Here is a 12,971-nt window from a genome sequence, read left to right on the forward strand (position 1 = left end):
AATCATAGAAGAACCGCTCCCAGCGCCATACAGCACCGGTGAAGCACCTGTGCAGAACCACATAGTGCCACGTAGAACCAAATGTGGTGCTATAGTGGCTCTATATGGCCCCTATATGGCTCCACACAGGTGCTTCACCGGTGCTATATGGCACTAAAAACGGTTCTTCTATGGTTACGATTCAAATCAACAGTTTTGGTTCTATATAGCACCGTTTGTTTTTTTAGAGTGTAGGACCTATACATTCACCTAAAGGATTATTAGCATCCCCATACTAATACGATGTTTGACCCCCTTTCGCCTTCAGAACTGCCTAAATTCTATGTGGCATTGATTCAACAAGGTGCTGAAAGCATTCTTTAGAAATGTTGGTCCAAATTGATAGGATAGCATCTTGCAGTTGATGGAGATTTGTGGGATGCACATCCAGGGCACGAAGCTCCCATTCCACCACATCCCAAAGATGCTCTATTGGGTCGAGATCTGGTGACTGTGGGGGCCATTTTAGTACAGTGAACTCATCGTCATGTTCAAGAAACTAATTTGAAATGATTCAAGCTTTGTGACATGGTGCATTATCCTGCTGAAAGTAGAGGATGGGTACATGGTGGTCATAAAGGGATGGACATGGTCAGAAACAATGCTCAGGTAGGCTGTGGCATTTAAATGATGCCCAATTGGTACTAAGGGGCCTAAAGTGTGCCAAGATAACATCCCCCACACCATAACACCACCACCACCAGCCTGCACAGTGGTAACAAGTCATGATGGATTCATGTTCTCATTCCGTTTACGGCAAATTCTGACTCTACCATCTGAATGTCTCAACAGAAATCGAGACTCATCAGACCAGGCAACATTTTTCCAGTCTTCAACTGTCCAATTTTGGTGAGCTTGTGCAAATTGTAGCCTCTTTTTCCTATTTGTAGTGGAAATTAGTGGTACCTGGTGGGGTCTTCTGCTGTTGTAGCCCATCCGCCTCAAGGCTGTGCGTGTTGTGGCTTCACAAGTGCTTTGCTGCATACCTCGGTTGTAATGAGTGGTTATTTCAGTCAAAGTTTCTCTTCTATCAGCTTGAATCAGTCGGCTCATTCTCCTCTGACCTCTAGCATCAACAAGGCATTTCGCCCACAGGACTATTTATAACTTTTTATAAATAGATTTGTCTAGATCTTTATTCTTCTTTCTCATTGAGCCCAGCATACATTGCATTCTGGGATTGCCTTTTCTACAAGGAATACTTTAGTGTACTTTTTAAAAAGAACAGCCTAAGTAATGTCTTTTTTTGAAAGTGTAGAATCTACGATGCCTTCAAAGCCATCTATGTAGGCAGCACACTTGATTTGGATCTGTAGATCAGCGATTCATTTCTGTCTCCTCCTGAGAATCAAATTTGCTGCAATCTGTATGTGATGTCTGGAAGAATTTGAAACAAATTCCTTGAGACTCATAGAGTGATTCTTAAACATCTGTTTGAGTTGGTGGGGCTTTTCCAAGCAGTGTTCATGTCGAGTGTTTTATTGTCCCTGAGAATAAAACACACCCTCCTAATCGAATTTAAACCATCGACATAAACGCTCTAATTCATAAAATGCCTTTGTAAACGTACTGCCTTTCTATTCAGGAAACTGAAAGTATACAAATACTCTCATTTAATTACCGAACACAACTCTTTTGTCCTGTTTACGTACGACCATATGTATGTATGAGCTCATGTCTGTGTGCGTCTCACACTATCTACACACATGCAGTGGGTGTTCATGTCGAGTGTTTTATTGTCCCTGAGAATAAAACACACCCTCCTAATCGAATTTAAACCATCGACATAAACGCTCTAATTCATAAAATGCCTTTGTAAACGTACTGCCTTTCTATTCAGGAAACTGAAAGTATACAAATACTCTCATTTAATTACCGAACACAACTCTTTTGTCCTGTTTACGTACGACCATATGTATGTATGAGCTCATGTCTGTGTGCGTCTCACACTATCTACACACATGCAGTGGGCTGGTGGTCTGCTTCAGATATCACATGCCAAAGCATAAAAACACAAGACATCTGTCTGCACACTTTATCACAGGATCACCAGTACATATTGATCCTTCAGCAACCACACAGTTTACCCCCCAACAATTTTTTCATTTACTAATTTCAAATCTATATATTTTGCAGAATTTTCAGTCTCTTTCCATGGCGGTTAAGCTCTGCAAAAATAATCAATTAACATAAAATTAGTCTATATAAAGTTTGTGCTATATTCCAGTCATACATTAGCTTTATGCATACTGTATATGGATGGGATAAAGACCACATTTTAGGGTTTTCATTCAATGAAAATCTTTTGTTTAGGCTAGGTGGGCTTTACCATCACACAGATGTATGTATAGTGCGTGTATATGGACAACCTGATTTCACAGTGAAACATAACTATTTTCGTATGAAGTGAATTGTACACTGTCAGAAATATGGACAAATATAGGTCACAAGCTGTCATTGGGGCGGTACTCTTTAAAAAGGTCCCAATATTTTCATTGAGGTACATATATGTATACCAATATGTACCTTTAAGGTACTAATATGCATTCTTTGGTACCAATATGTACCGCTATGAACTCTTCAGGTGCAAATAGGTATATCTTTTGAAAGGGTACCGCCCCATTACCAGCTTTTTTGACATACGATTACCCAAAAAAAGCTAACAGAAACAAAACAAAAAGAAACCTCACCCCTAACCCCAACTTCACAGATAGCTAGTACTATAATGTATGAATGAGATTGTACAAATTTACGTAAATTAACCACATGATAAACTCATATTGCCATGAAATTGTGTTGGTATAGACACAGGAGTTCAGCAGAGGGGTTAGCCGGTTTTATATGGTTTATCTTTAATCGGATATATAACACAATTTCTATATGTTTATACAGTTATGAGAAGAATGTGAGCACCCTTTAAAAAGGTGTGGCGTCTGTATGAATGCCGTGCAGATGCATGCTAACCTATGTATGTGTGCTGGAGAATGTGAGAAGTGTGTTTGTATAACATCCAGTCATTGACTTTTAGTGGTGGTAAACCCCGCTGAGATTCCCTCATATCCAATATGCTCTCATCCTCGATGAACTCACCTTTTTTCACTCCATTCCTTTAACGCCTTATTCGTTTATACAAGAAAAACAAAAGAGAGACGTGCAGGAAGAGTAGAAGAAAAGAGGGATTTGCACATCAAACATACAGCCAGAAGTAAAATCGCTCTGGTCTGAGAGCTTAAAGTGAGGTGGACCCACGTGGACTGAAGCCAGGCCGGAAAGCACCACTTTGTAAAAACACACCGGCCAAGTGGTTTCATACACAAGAACGATCGGCTATTAATTGTATGGACTGTCAATGAGGTCAAACTAAGATTTAGCTCAAAGCTGCTGTAGAGGAGAGATAAACACTTCTTTAAAGGTTCTATGCATTATTTGGAACATAGTAAAGAAATATAGGAGATATATTTTTACAATACAGATGGATGGATGGATTGATTTGATGGATGGATAGATTTGATGAATGGATGCATAGATAGATTTGGATAAATAGATTTGATGGATGGATAGATGGATGGATGGATGGACAGACAGATAGATTTGAATAATGGATAGATAGATTTATTGATGAATGGATTTGATGAATGGATGGATAGATGAATGAATGGATGGAGGCATAGATTTGATGGATGGATGAATGGATAGATGGATGGATGGATAAATAGATAGAAAGATTTGATGGATGGATGAATGTATAGATGGATGGACAGATTGAATAGATGGATGGATAGATAGAATGGATGGATGGATGGATGGATGGATGGATGGATAGATAGATTTGAAAGATGATGGATGGATTGATGGATAGATAGATTTGATGGATGGATAGATTTGATGGATTGATGGATGGATAGATAGATTTGATGGATGGTTGGATAGATGGATGGATGGATAGATACATAGATTTGATAGATGTATGAATGGATAGATAGATAGATTTGATAAATGGATGGATGGATGGATGGATGGATGGATGGATAGATAGATAGATAGATAGAAAGATTTGATGGATGGATGAATGGATACATGGATGGATGAACAGATTGAAATGATGGATGGATAGATAGATTGATTGAATGGATGGATAGATAGATTAAATGGATGGATGGATAGATAGATTTGATAGATGATGGATGGATTGATAGATAGATTTGATGGATGGATGAATGGATAAATGGATGGATTGATAGATAGATTTGATGGATGGATGAATGGATAGATGGATGGATGAACAGATTGAATGGATGGATTGATAGATAGATACATTTGATGGATGGATGAATGGATAGATGGATGGATGAACAGATTGAATGGTTGGATTGATAGATAGATACATTTGATGGATGGATGAATGATAGATGTATGGTTAGATTTGATGGATGGATAGATATATTTGATGGATGATGGATTGATGGATAGATAGATTTGGATGGATGAATGGATAGATTTGATGGATGGGTAGATGGTTGGATAGATGGACAGATACATAGATTTGATGGATGAATGGATAGATTTGATGATGGATGGATAGAAAGATTTAATGGATGGATAGACAGAAAGATTTGATGGATGGATGGATGAATGGATATATGGATGGATGAACAGATTGAATGGATGGATGGATAGATAGATTGAATGGATGGATGGATGGATAGATTGAATGGATGGATAGCTAGATTGAATGGATGGATGGATAGATATATTTGATAGATGATGGATGGATTGATAGATTGAATGGATGGATTGATAGATAGATAGATAGATTTGATGGATGGATGAATGGATAGATGGATGGATGAACAGATTGAATAGATGGATTGATAGATAGATACATTTGATGGATGGATGAATGGATAGATGAATGGATAGATTTGATGGATGGATAGATAGATTTGATGGATAGATAGATTTGGATGGATGAATGGATAGATTTGATGGATGGGTAGATGGTTGGATAGATGGATAGATACATAGATTTGATGGATGAATGGATAGATTTGATGATGGATGGATAGAAAGATTGAATGGATGGATGAATGTATAGATTTGATGGATGGATGAATAGATAGATTTGATGGATGGATGAATGGATAGATACAGATTTGATGGATGGATGAATGGATGGATAGATTTGATGGATGGATGAATGGATAGATGGATGGATGAACAGATTGAATGAATGGATGGATAGATAAATTTGATGGATGGACAGATTTGATGGATGGATGGATACATTTGATGGATGGATTGATGTATAGATAGATTTGATGGATGGATGAATGGATAGATGGATGGATGAACAGATTGAATGAATGGATGGATAGATAAATTTGATGGATGGACCGATTTGATGGATGGATGGATAAATTTGATGGATGGATTTATGTATAGATAGATTTGATGGATGGATAGATTGTTTGATTGATAGATATATATAATGACAGACTGCCTTAACACACTTAAAGGCATCTGGCACACAACAAACAGAATTCACAGCCCCCCCCTCCTGCCAAAAACTCTCTGTGATCTATTAACACTAAAGATTCAGAAAAAAATGAACTAAATAAATACCATTAAACATTTTGTTGGCGTTCTCAATGTCTGCTTTGAAGCCCTTCATGTTTCTTTCAAGTGGCCAATGGTTTGTTGCACTGATGTCAGGTTCTCATTTGGATGTGAAGAGCAAAGTTATGCAAAGACATGCTGTAACCATACAATGCATTTCATCTTTTCTTCAAATAATGTCAAGATCTAAAAGCAGTTGTGCTGTTCTTCATAAACACTGTCAGAAAAATGCTCACGCTGTCAGTGGGGCAGTACCCTTTGAAAAGATCGTAATATCTACCATTTATGTACCATACAGATGTATACATTTGGCACCAATACAGTATGTACCTTTGATGTACTAATATGCACTCTTTAAGTGCAAATGTGTACTTTTTGAAAGAGTACCCCCCAGCTACGGACCATTTTTGATCATTTATTCTGACAATGTACATAGTTTAATTATTTTGACTGGCTGTTGAAAAAACATGTTTTGTTTATTAAATAGGTTATCTCGATTGACAACACAGTTATAGGACATTTCCTTATAGAGAAATATGAGATGATGTATCCGCTGGCAACAACCCACATTAAAAAGTTTCCCATTTCATGATTTTTATCTGCAGTTATAGCGACACGAAAACTATCATCATGTTTGATTATATTATTAAAAACATTCATGGACTGTAAGGACTTGATTTATACAAGATAACAGTTGTCACTTTAGTTTGTAAGCAACTGTTTAAAAGAGATTTTGATGTTTAAAGATGGATTTGCTCTCAGGACAATCACCAATTTTGTGCCGGTACAGGCTGCCAGACGGGATTAAAACTAAGGCCCTGTCCACACATACACGGGTATTTTCGAAACCATAGCTTTTTCTATGCAGTTTAGCCGTTCGTCACACATATGCAGTATCAGGTAACTCCTGCTAGGGTGAAGATTTTCAGAAACTTTGGATGTAGCGTTATCGTGTTTTTGGCCTGTGATGACGTTTTTCGTGCCGAGGCGAGATTCTGCAATGGCTTCTGATTGGCCAACATGGCTTTACGGTTAGGGATATATTGCCATCTGTTGGTTTGGCATAGTCTTCACAGCACTTCACTTCGGGTTTTTGCATGTTCCTGTGGACGTGGGGTTTTTTAATGAAGGAGGGAAAAACTGGACTAGGCCTAAATCCGGTGTTCTGACAATTTGTGCAACTTTGTCAGATTTTGCTTCCTTTCATAGAAAGCATACAGGACTAATCCCTCCCCTAACCCCAAAACCCCACCCCTCCCCTTACCAGAAGCCTGAAAATAACAGTACGAGGTTAGGACAATCTGACCGGCAGGATAAAATGTCAGGACACCGGCAATGAACTGGAGCTATTATCATGGACATGGACGATTTCTTTTCCCGTCGGTGGGAGCTCCGCACAACTTCACGCAACACTTAGGTTGCTTAGCAACGGCAGATTCTAGGGGAGCGCATGATTCTGGCTAGAGGGGATACAGCAATGGCCAAATCTCACGATATATTTGGTTTAGGGTTAGGTTTGGGGGTAGGATTCGGATGAAAACATCGCTTATCAGGTGAGATTTCACGCGCTTTGGAAAGAAGAACGAAAGCGCATTTTCCACACGGTTTTAGACTCGAAATGTGAAGCCAAGTCAGCCAATCCTCAAAATCAGATTTTTTCACCGGGTCCTGTAGTACTCCTAATACTGACCATTTTTAATGTCACCCTTTAACACAGTTGTGGCTAGAAGTGAAACAGCAGTGGTCAAAATCTTGTAAAATTTCACCGGATGTGCGCTGTTTTTATTCTAATCCTATCCCCAAACCCAACATTTCATGGGATTTAGGCAAGAATGATGTAATAAAAATTAGGCTTAATGTAATACAAATTATGAGAAATGTAGATGTATATTAATTATGAGCTCTTTCAAATATTATCATAACTGTAATTGGCTTTTTAAACATTAAAAACTCATTGTGATATTTTACTCTCTGTTTTCATATTAGATTCAGTTGAATATGGAAAACAAGCCCATAAATAACACTAACAGCAATCAAAAGACAAGAGATGATTTGGTATTACCATCATAAGAATACAGAGGAACCTCATTTGGTTTTCCTTGAAATATGGGATGGAAATAAGGAACTGATTATTGCGAGACAAAGTCATGAATCAGGAAAAGATAGAAAGAGAGAAAGAGAGCGAGATACAACATCTGGCAAAAACATTTCACTCAACCACCAAACATCAGGAGTTTCTCTATAAAGAATATCTCTGTTATCCTTTATACATACATGTAGGAAACTGTGCTGCATTTCATGTTAAAGAAGGAATTCAAAGCTGGTTTGTTTTCAACGTGAAACATGTGGTTTTATGTTACCAAATTAACGCAGGGGTTTACAACCTCCTAACATTCTTAGGCCTTCTAATAAGAACACATTCTTCCTCTAATGAATGTAAGCTAACATTTAGGGATGTGTGTGACAGAGAGGGAAAAAGGGGTGTGAAATTTTAACATGAATAAAAATGAGTATATTTTATTTTTACTTAATAACTTGATCCCACTTCCTCTGAAAAAACAATCCCTGCAACCCAATCCATTAAAGATATTTTCTTGCAAAATGTGACCCTACCAATAGGTTGTTTTTGGGATTTACTGTTTTTTTTTACACAAACTCATTCTACATAACGTAAAGATCATATAATCTCAGTTAATATTGACTAAGTAAGGTCATGTCAAAGATTGACATCAATGAATGAAATCAATTGTTAGATTATAAGACTTGAGCCTGGATTTCACAAATTTATATTTAGCATACTGTATATACATAAGCTTATCAATATGAATTCAATATTCTGTACACCTATAAGAGGTTCATAAGCATTTATGTTGCTAACTGTATACAAATATACAATATCTATAATAACAGAACAAAAACTTATAAGACAACAATAAATTGTGACAGCAGAACACATAAATGTATTTACTGAATGCACAGGGGGCTCATAGTGATGCGGTGGGAAAAAAGCAATTATGTGTTAACAATCAAACTTTTGACCTGTAGGTGGTTTATGATCTTTCTACAGCACACGAACGCACACACACACACGCACGCACACACGCACGCACGCACGCACGCACACACACACACACACACACACACACACACACACACACACACACACACACACACACACACAGAGAGAGAGAGAGAGACAACGAGCTCTTATTCTAAGCCATGTCTCCTTTCACATACACATATGTTTAATGTATTTACTCTTGGTTTTACATGTGCAGCTTGGTTAACATACTGGTAAAATAAACTCTAAACCTTTCTGAACACTTTATAAGAACCATTGGGTCACTGGGAAAACATCTACTATTACTTAATAAAAAATTTTAACAATACCAAAAATGACTTTCATACTTAGTATTTTTAGTTTTCAAATAAAAAAAAAATCTTAAACCAAGATTTAGTGTAATACTGCGTTCACACCAGCTGCGGTAGAGGCATCAAGCATGAGTGATTTCAATATAAAGTCAATGTCAAGACGCGTTGACGCGCGTCTGGAGATCTCGCGGCGCAGCGTGATAGACACGATTCTGCCTCATTCTGGCGCAAATTGAGCGTTGACACGGGAAACGCGGGAGTTGAAAAATTTGACATTTGATGGAAAAACACGCCGCATTCCAATCAGAGGCTTGCTCTAGTAGTGACGTGTTTACAGGAAGCGAGCGGAGACGCATTAGCCCCTCCCATTACACAAATTTTCGCATTAATCAGTCCCTCCAGAAAAACGCGATATATTGCATAATCAGCAAAAGTCCGCATATTTATGCGGGGCTGCATTTTTTCCAAATACGACGCATTTCGCCGCATTAAAGGCTCTCTAAGCGAATATTGTGCGACGTCACTTCGTGTTGATGTTTGAACTGTTTTCAAACAAACGGAGCATAGCTTACGCCTCCCCCTCCCTCTCCCATCCGTGCTTTCATGAACGCGCCCAACCCCCACCCCTAAATCCTTCTTGTCGTTTATTGGCTGGAACACTTTGTTATGTTTTGTTGTGCTAGGTTTGGCCACTATGTTGATATTGCCGTTTGTCGAGCCTGAGCTGTCTACAGAGATCGCGTTTTTTTACAGTTTGATCAGCGGACAGGCAGCAAGCAGATAGTGAGGAGATGTTTGCTGTATGTAACAAAAAATGTTTTATGGTCTAAAACGCGCCAATTCGCTTAGAGCGCCTTTAATTACATATTTCCGCGCACAAAATATGCAGGGCTTGCATGATTTCATAATCTCCGCATTTTCGTAGCAAAAAGTCACATATATATTAGCAGAAAGTTGATAAATGTTGCATTTACTTCCCAAAAGCGCAGCCGTGTCCTCTATTGCCATGGGAACGTTATGAAGTGGCGTGATTATGTGACGTGAACATCATTGCAGCTTTTGCAAGTTTCCGCAGTTTTTGCAAGTTTCGCAATTTTCGCAAATTCCCGCAATTCCATCGCATAAATTGCATAAATATCCCGCATATTCCATCACATTTTTTAGAAAACGTGCCGCAAAATCGAGGATTTCTGCCCGCACCAATCACAAAAAAACTCTGCGTTTTTCTGGAAGGACTGATTAATGTCTTATGCTAGGTACACGAAAAACGCAGGGCATCGCGTCACCCCATTGTCAGATTTAACTTCGTGTCATGCTAATTTTTCAATATTTTCAACTTGGGCAAAGACGTGTTTGAGGCGAATATCGCGTCATTCGCATCGCCCCACGAGAGGATGCGTCTACTCGCGTCTTTGCATTGACTTTGTATGTAATCTACTCGCGCAAATCGTTGAACTCCCATGTGGTGTGAACCCACAGTCAATGACTAGAATTTCATGCGCGGCTTTCATGCGTGAATTAAGCGAGTAAACTCAAAATGTTCAAGCGGTAAATTAGACGCGGTAGACGCGAATTTGACACCTAAAAAATATTTTCTAGATGAGCAAAATGACCTGAGAAAATAAGTATTTGTTTAGACAAGAAAATATACAATTTAAGTGAATTTGTGCTTAAAACAAGCAATCCCACAAAGAACCAAAAAGTAAGTAAGTAAAACTGAGGGCGCACTCTTGCTATCCAAACCAAACCGTGCCCGAGCGAATTTCATATGAAATGCCTAATATGAGTGCTCCCTAACCAGCCTGACCTAAACCTCAGAGTTTTGCATAGATGACTTAAACTAAATGTTACAAGCGGCTTAAAGAATAACAAGCCCTGCATGTTTCAGCCAAACTTCCTGTTTCAATAGAAAATACATGAACACAGAAATGAAAATAGATTTTTAGTAGAATGGACACATTGAAAAGAAAGTTATTGCCTTGCTTTTCTTGTGGTAGCCCTTCAGATGGCTGTGCCTAAACTCTTGTGTGATTGTGTTTTGTTAGCCTGTCAAATTCCAATTTCCCCCTCCTTTCTCTTTCTGTAGAAAACTTTGTCTTTCTTTTTCTACCACTGAATGTTTTATTTCTGTAATAAAACGTTCTGTCATCTAATATGGCCAAACTTGGACCTGGAGTGTAATGTGAGTGCATGAATGCAGACATATTACCTTACAAGATTGATTTGCTTAACTCCCCTGTTAATATCTGCACAAGAGCTCTTAAACACAAGGTTATTTGGCACGTTCACTAATTCATGACCGGCACGCAGAACCCTGGTAATGCCGAGTTCAGACTGTATGATTTTCAAACTAGTCGGGTCACCCGTGGATTCACACTGCGTGATTATCTGGGGAAGGGTTCAGTCGCTGCTGTTTCAGACTGCATGATGGATTGGCGACAGGGGTTTTCATACTGCATGATTTTACCGTAAGAAGAATCGCCGATAACTTTTTCCCGGTCCGCAAACTACGTCTCACAACCAAACGCACGCGAGAAGTGACGCGAAGGAAACAACGCGAGGTCACGCGTGCAAGACCGGAGTTCTCACGTGAGACTGGGATTATTATTAAAAATGGTCACCCGCAAGAAGTTTAACATACAAATTGCATGTGCGCTCATTTGCAGCAGAAAGAAGAAGAAATAAAAATTATGAAGAAGGAAATGTTTTGAGAGACTCCTCCCCGAACTTCCAGCTGTCATGTATTTGCTCTCTCATTGGATGTAGGTCATCGCCGATGTTATTGTCAGTCAAAACACATTTCACACGGCATGATTTTGAATCGCCGACCGGTCCAGATATTTAGCATGCCAAATATCTCACGGGTGTCGGCGACTCGTCGTGATCCTCTCAGAACGCGTCTTTTATAATTCACACTGTGTGATTGTCACTCGCGTGCACGAGCATCGATTTGCCTGTGATTTCGGGCATTTGTCGGCGATATCTCAAAACCTGTCGCCGAGTCAAAATCAGCGCTAAAATCGTGCAGTCTGAACTCGGCATTATTAACAACAAGTCGAAAAAAATTTAAGGTGTGCTTTTCTGCTCAAAAGTCATGCTATTTCACGACATGGGTTTGATCAAATGTGAGCATTTTCTAGGTTAATTTAAAATGTACATTTCATGAAAATCTGACTTTTTTCATGTTTAAGTGCTATCATTGGGTCCCCAGTGCTTCTATGAACCTAGAAAATGTGAAAAAGAACAACCCAGTAACTTCACATTCATTGCAAGGATGTGAAAAAATAGGTAATTGAAATTTGGCTCCCCTTGTGATGCCAGAAGGGGATCTTATTAACTCTTTCCCCGCCATTGACGAGTATTTCCGTCTTTCCGCAATACCGCTATTATCCACTAGGCAACTTTTTAAAGCCGAAAGTATTGCCCTCTGGCAAGCTGCGGCATGTCCGTGTCTGTTTTAAAGATCGCTCTGAATGGGATCTCTATGAAAAGTCTGTCACAAATATGGAATTATCTCTGCTTTTTGCTCAAAATGTGGTGTTTTTGCAGAAACCTACCCATATTCAAAAGCTGATTACAAAAGAACTACTCAAGGTAGGATGAAACAGTTTTTTTTGTTTGAAAGCAGAGGGTCTGTTCTTTCATTTGGTATGTTTAAATATCTGAAGAAGAACAATTTCTGGAAGGCATTAAACTTTGGTGAAAATCATGAAAAACGCTGGCACTGGCTGGCAACTTTTTAAAAAAATGCTGCCGGTGAAAGAGTTAATAATAAAAACGATTCTTTTCTAAGGTCATGATACATGAACTTTTAGATATTTCTACTGAAAACAAGACAAAAATACTAAGTAAGAAAGTCATTTTTTGCCGTGTAACTATTACATATCATGGACCCCTTATTCCTTTTATGGGCATATCCTCTGGAAAAGCATGCCCACATGTCA

The 12,971-nt window shown here is 38.7% G+C and overlaps 1 protein-coding gene across 1 annotated transcript in view; it reads left to right on the forward strand.

Annotated features, from left to right (window-relative positions):
- The first annotated feature begins 866 nt into the window (after positions 1 to 866).
- Positions 867 to 12,971, forward strand: part of ripor3 (RIPOR family member 3) — a 56,171-nt gene continuing 44,066 nt past the window's right edge. The window contains exon 1 of the mRNA XM_073870476.1: positions 867 to 888. The gene's annotated coding sequence lies outside the window, so the exon portion shown is untranslated. The remainder of the gene's footprint in view (positions 889 to 12,971) is intronic.

The sequence above is a fragment of the Misgurnus anguillicaudatus genome, chromosome 8 (assembly GCF_027580225.2).
Source record: "Misgurnus anguillicaudatus chromosome 8, ASM2758022v2, whole genome shotgun sequence".
NCBI lineage: Eukaryota > Metazoa > Chordata > Actinopteri > Cypriniformes > Cobitidae > Misgurnus > Misgurnus anguillicaudatus.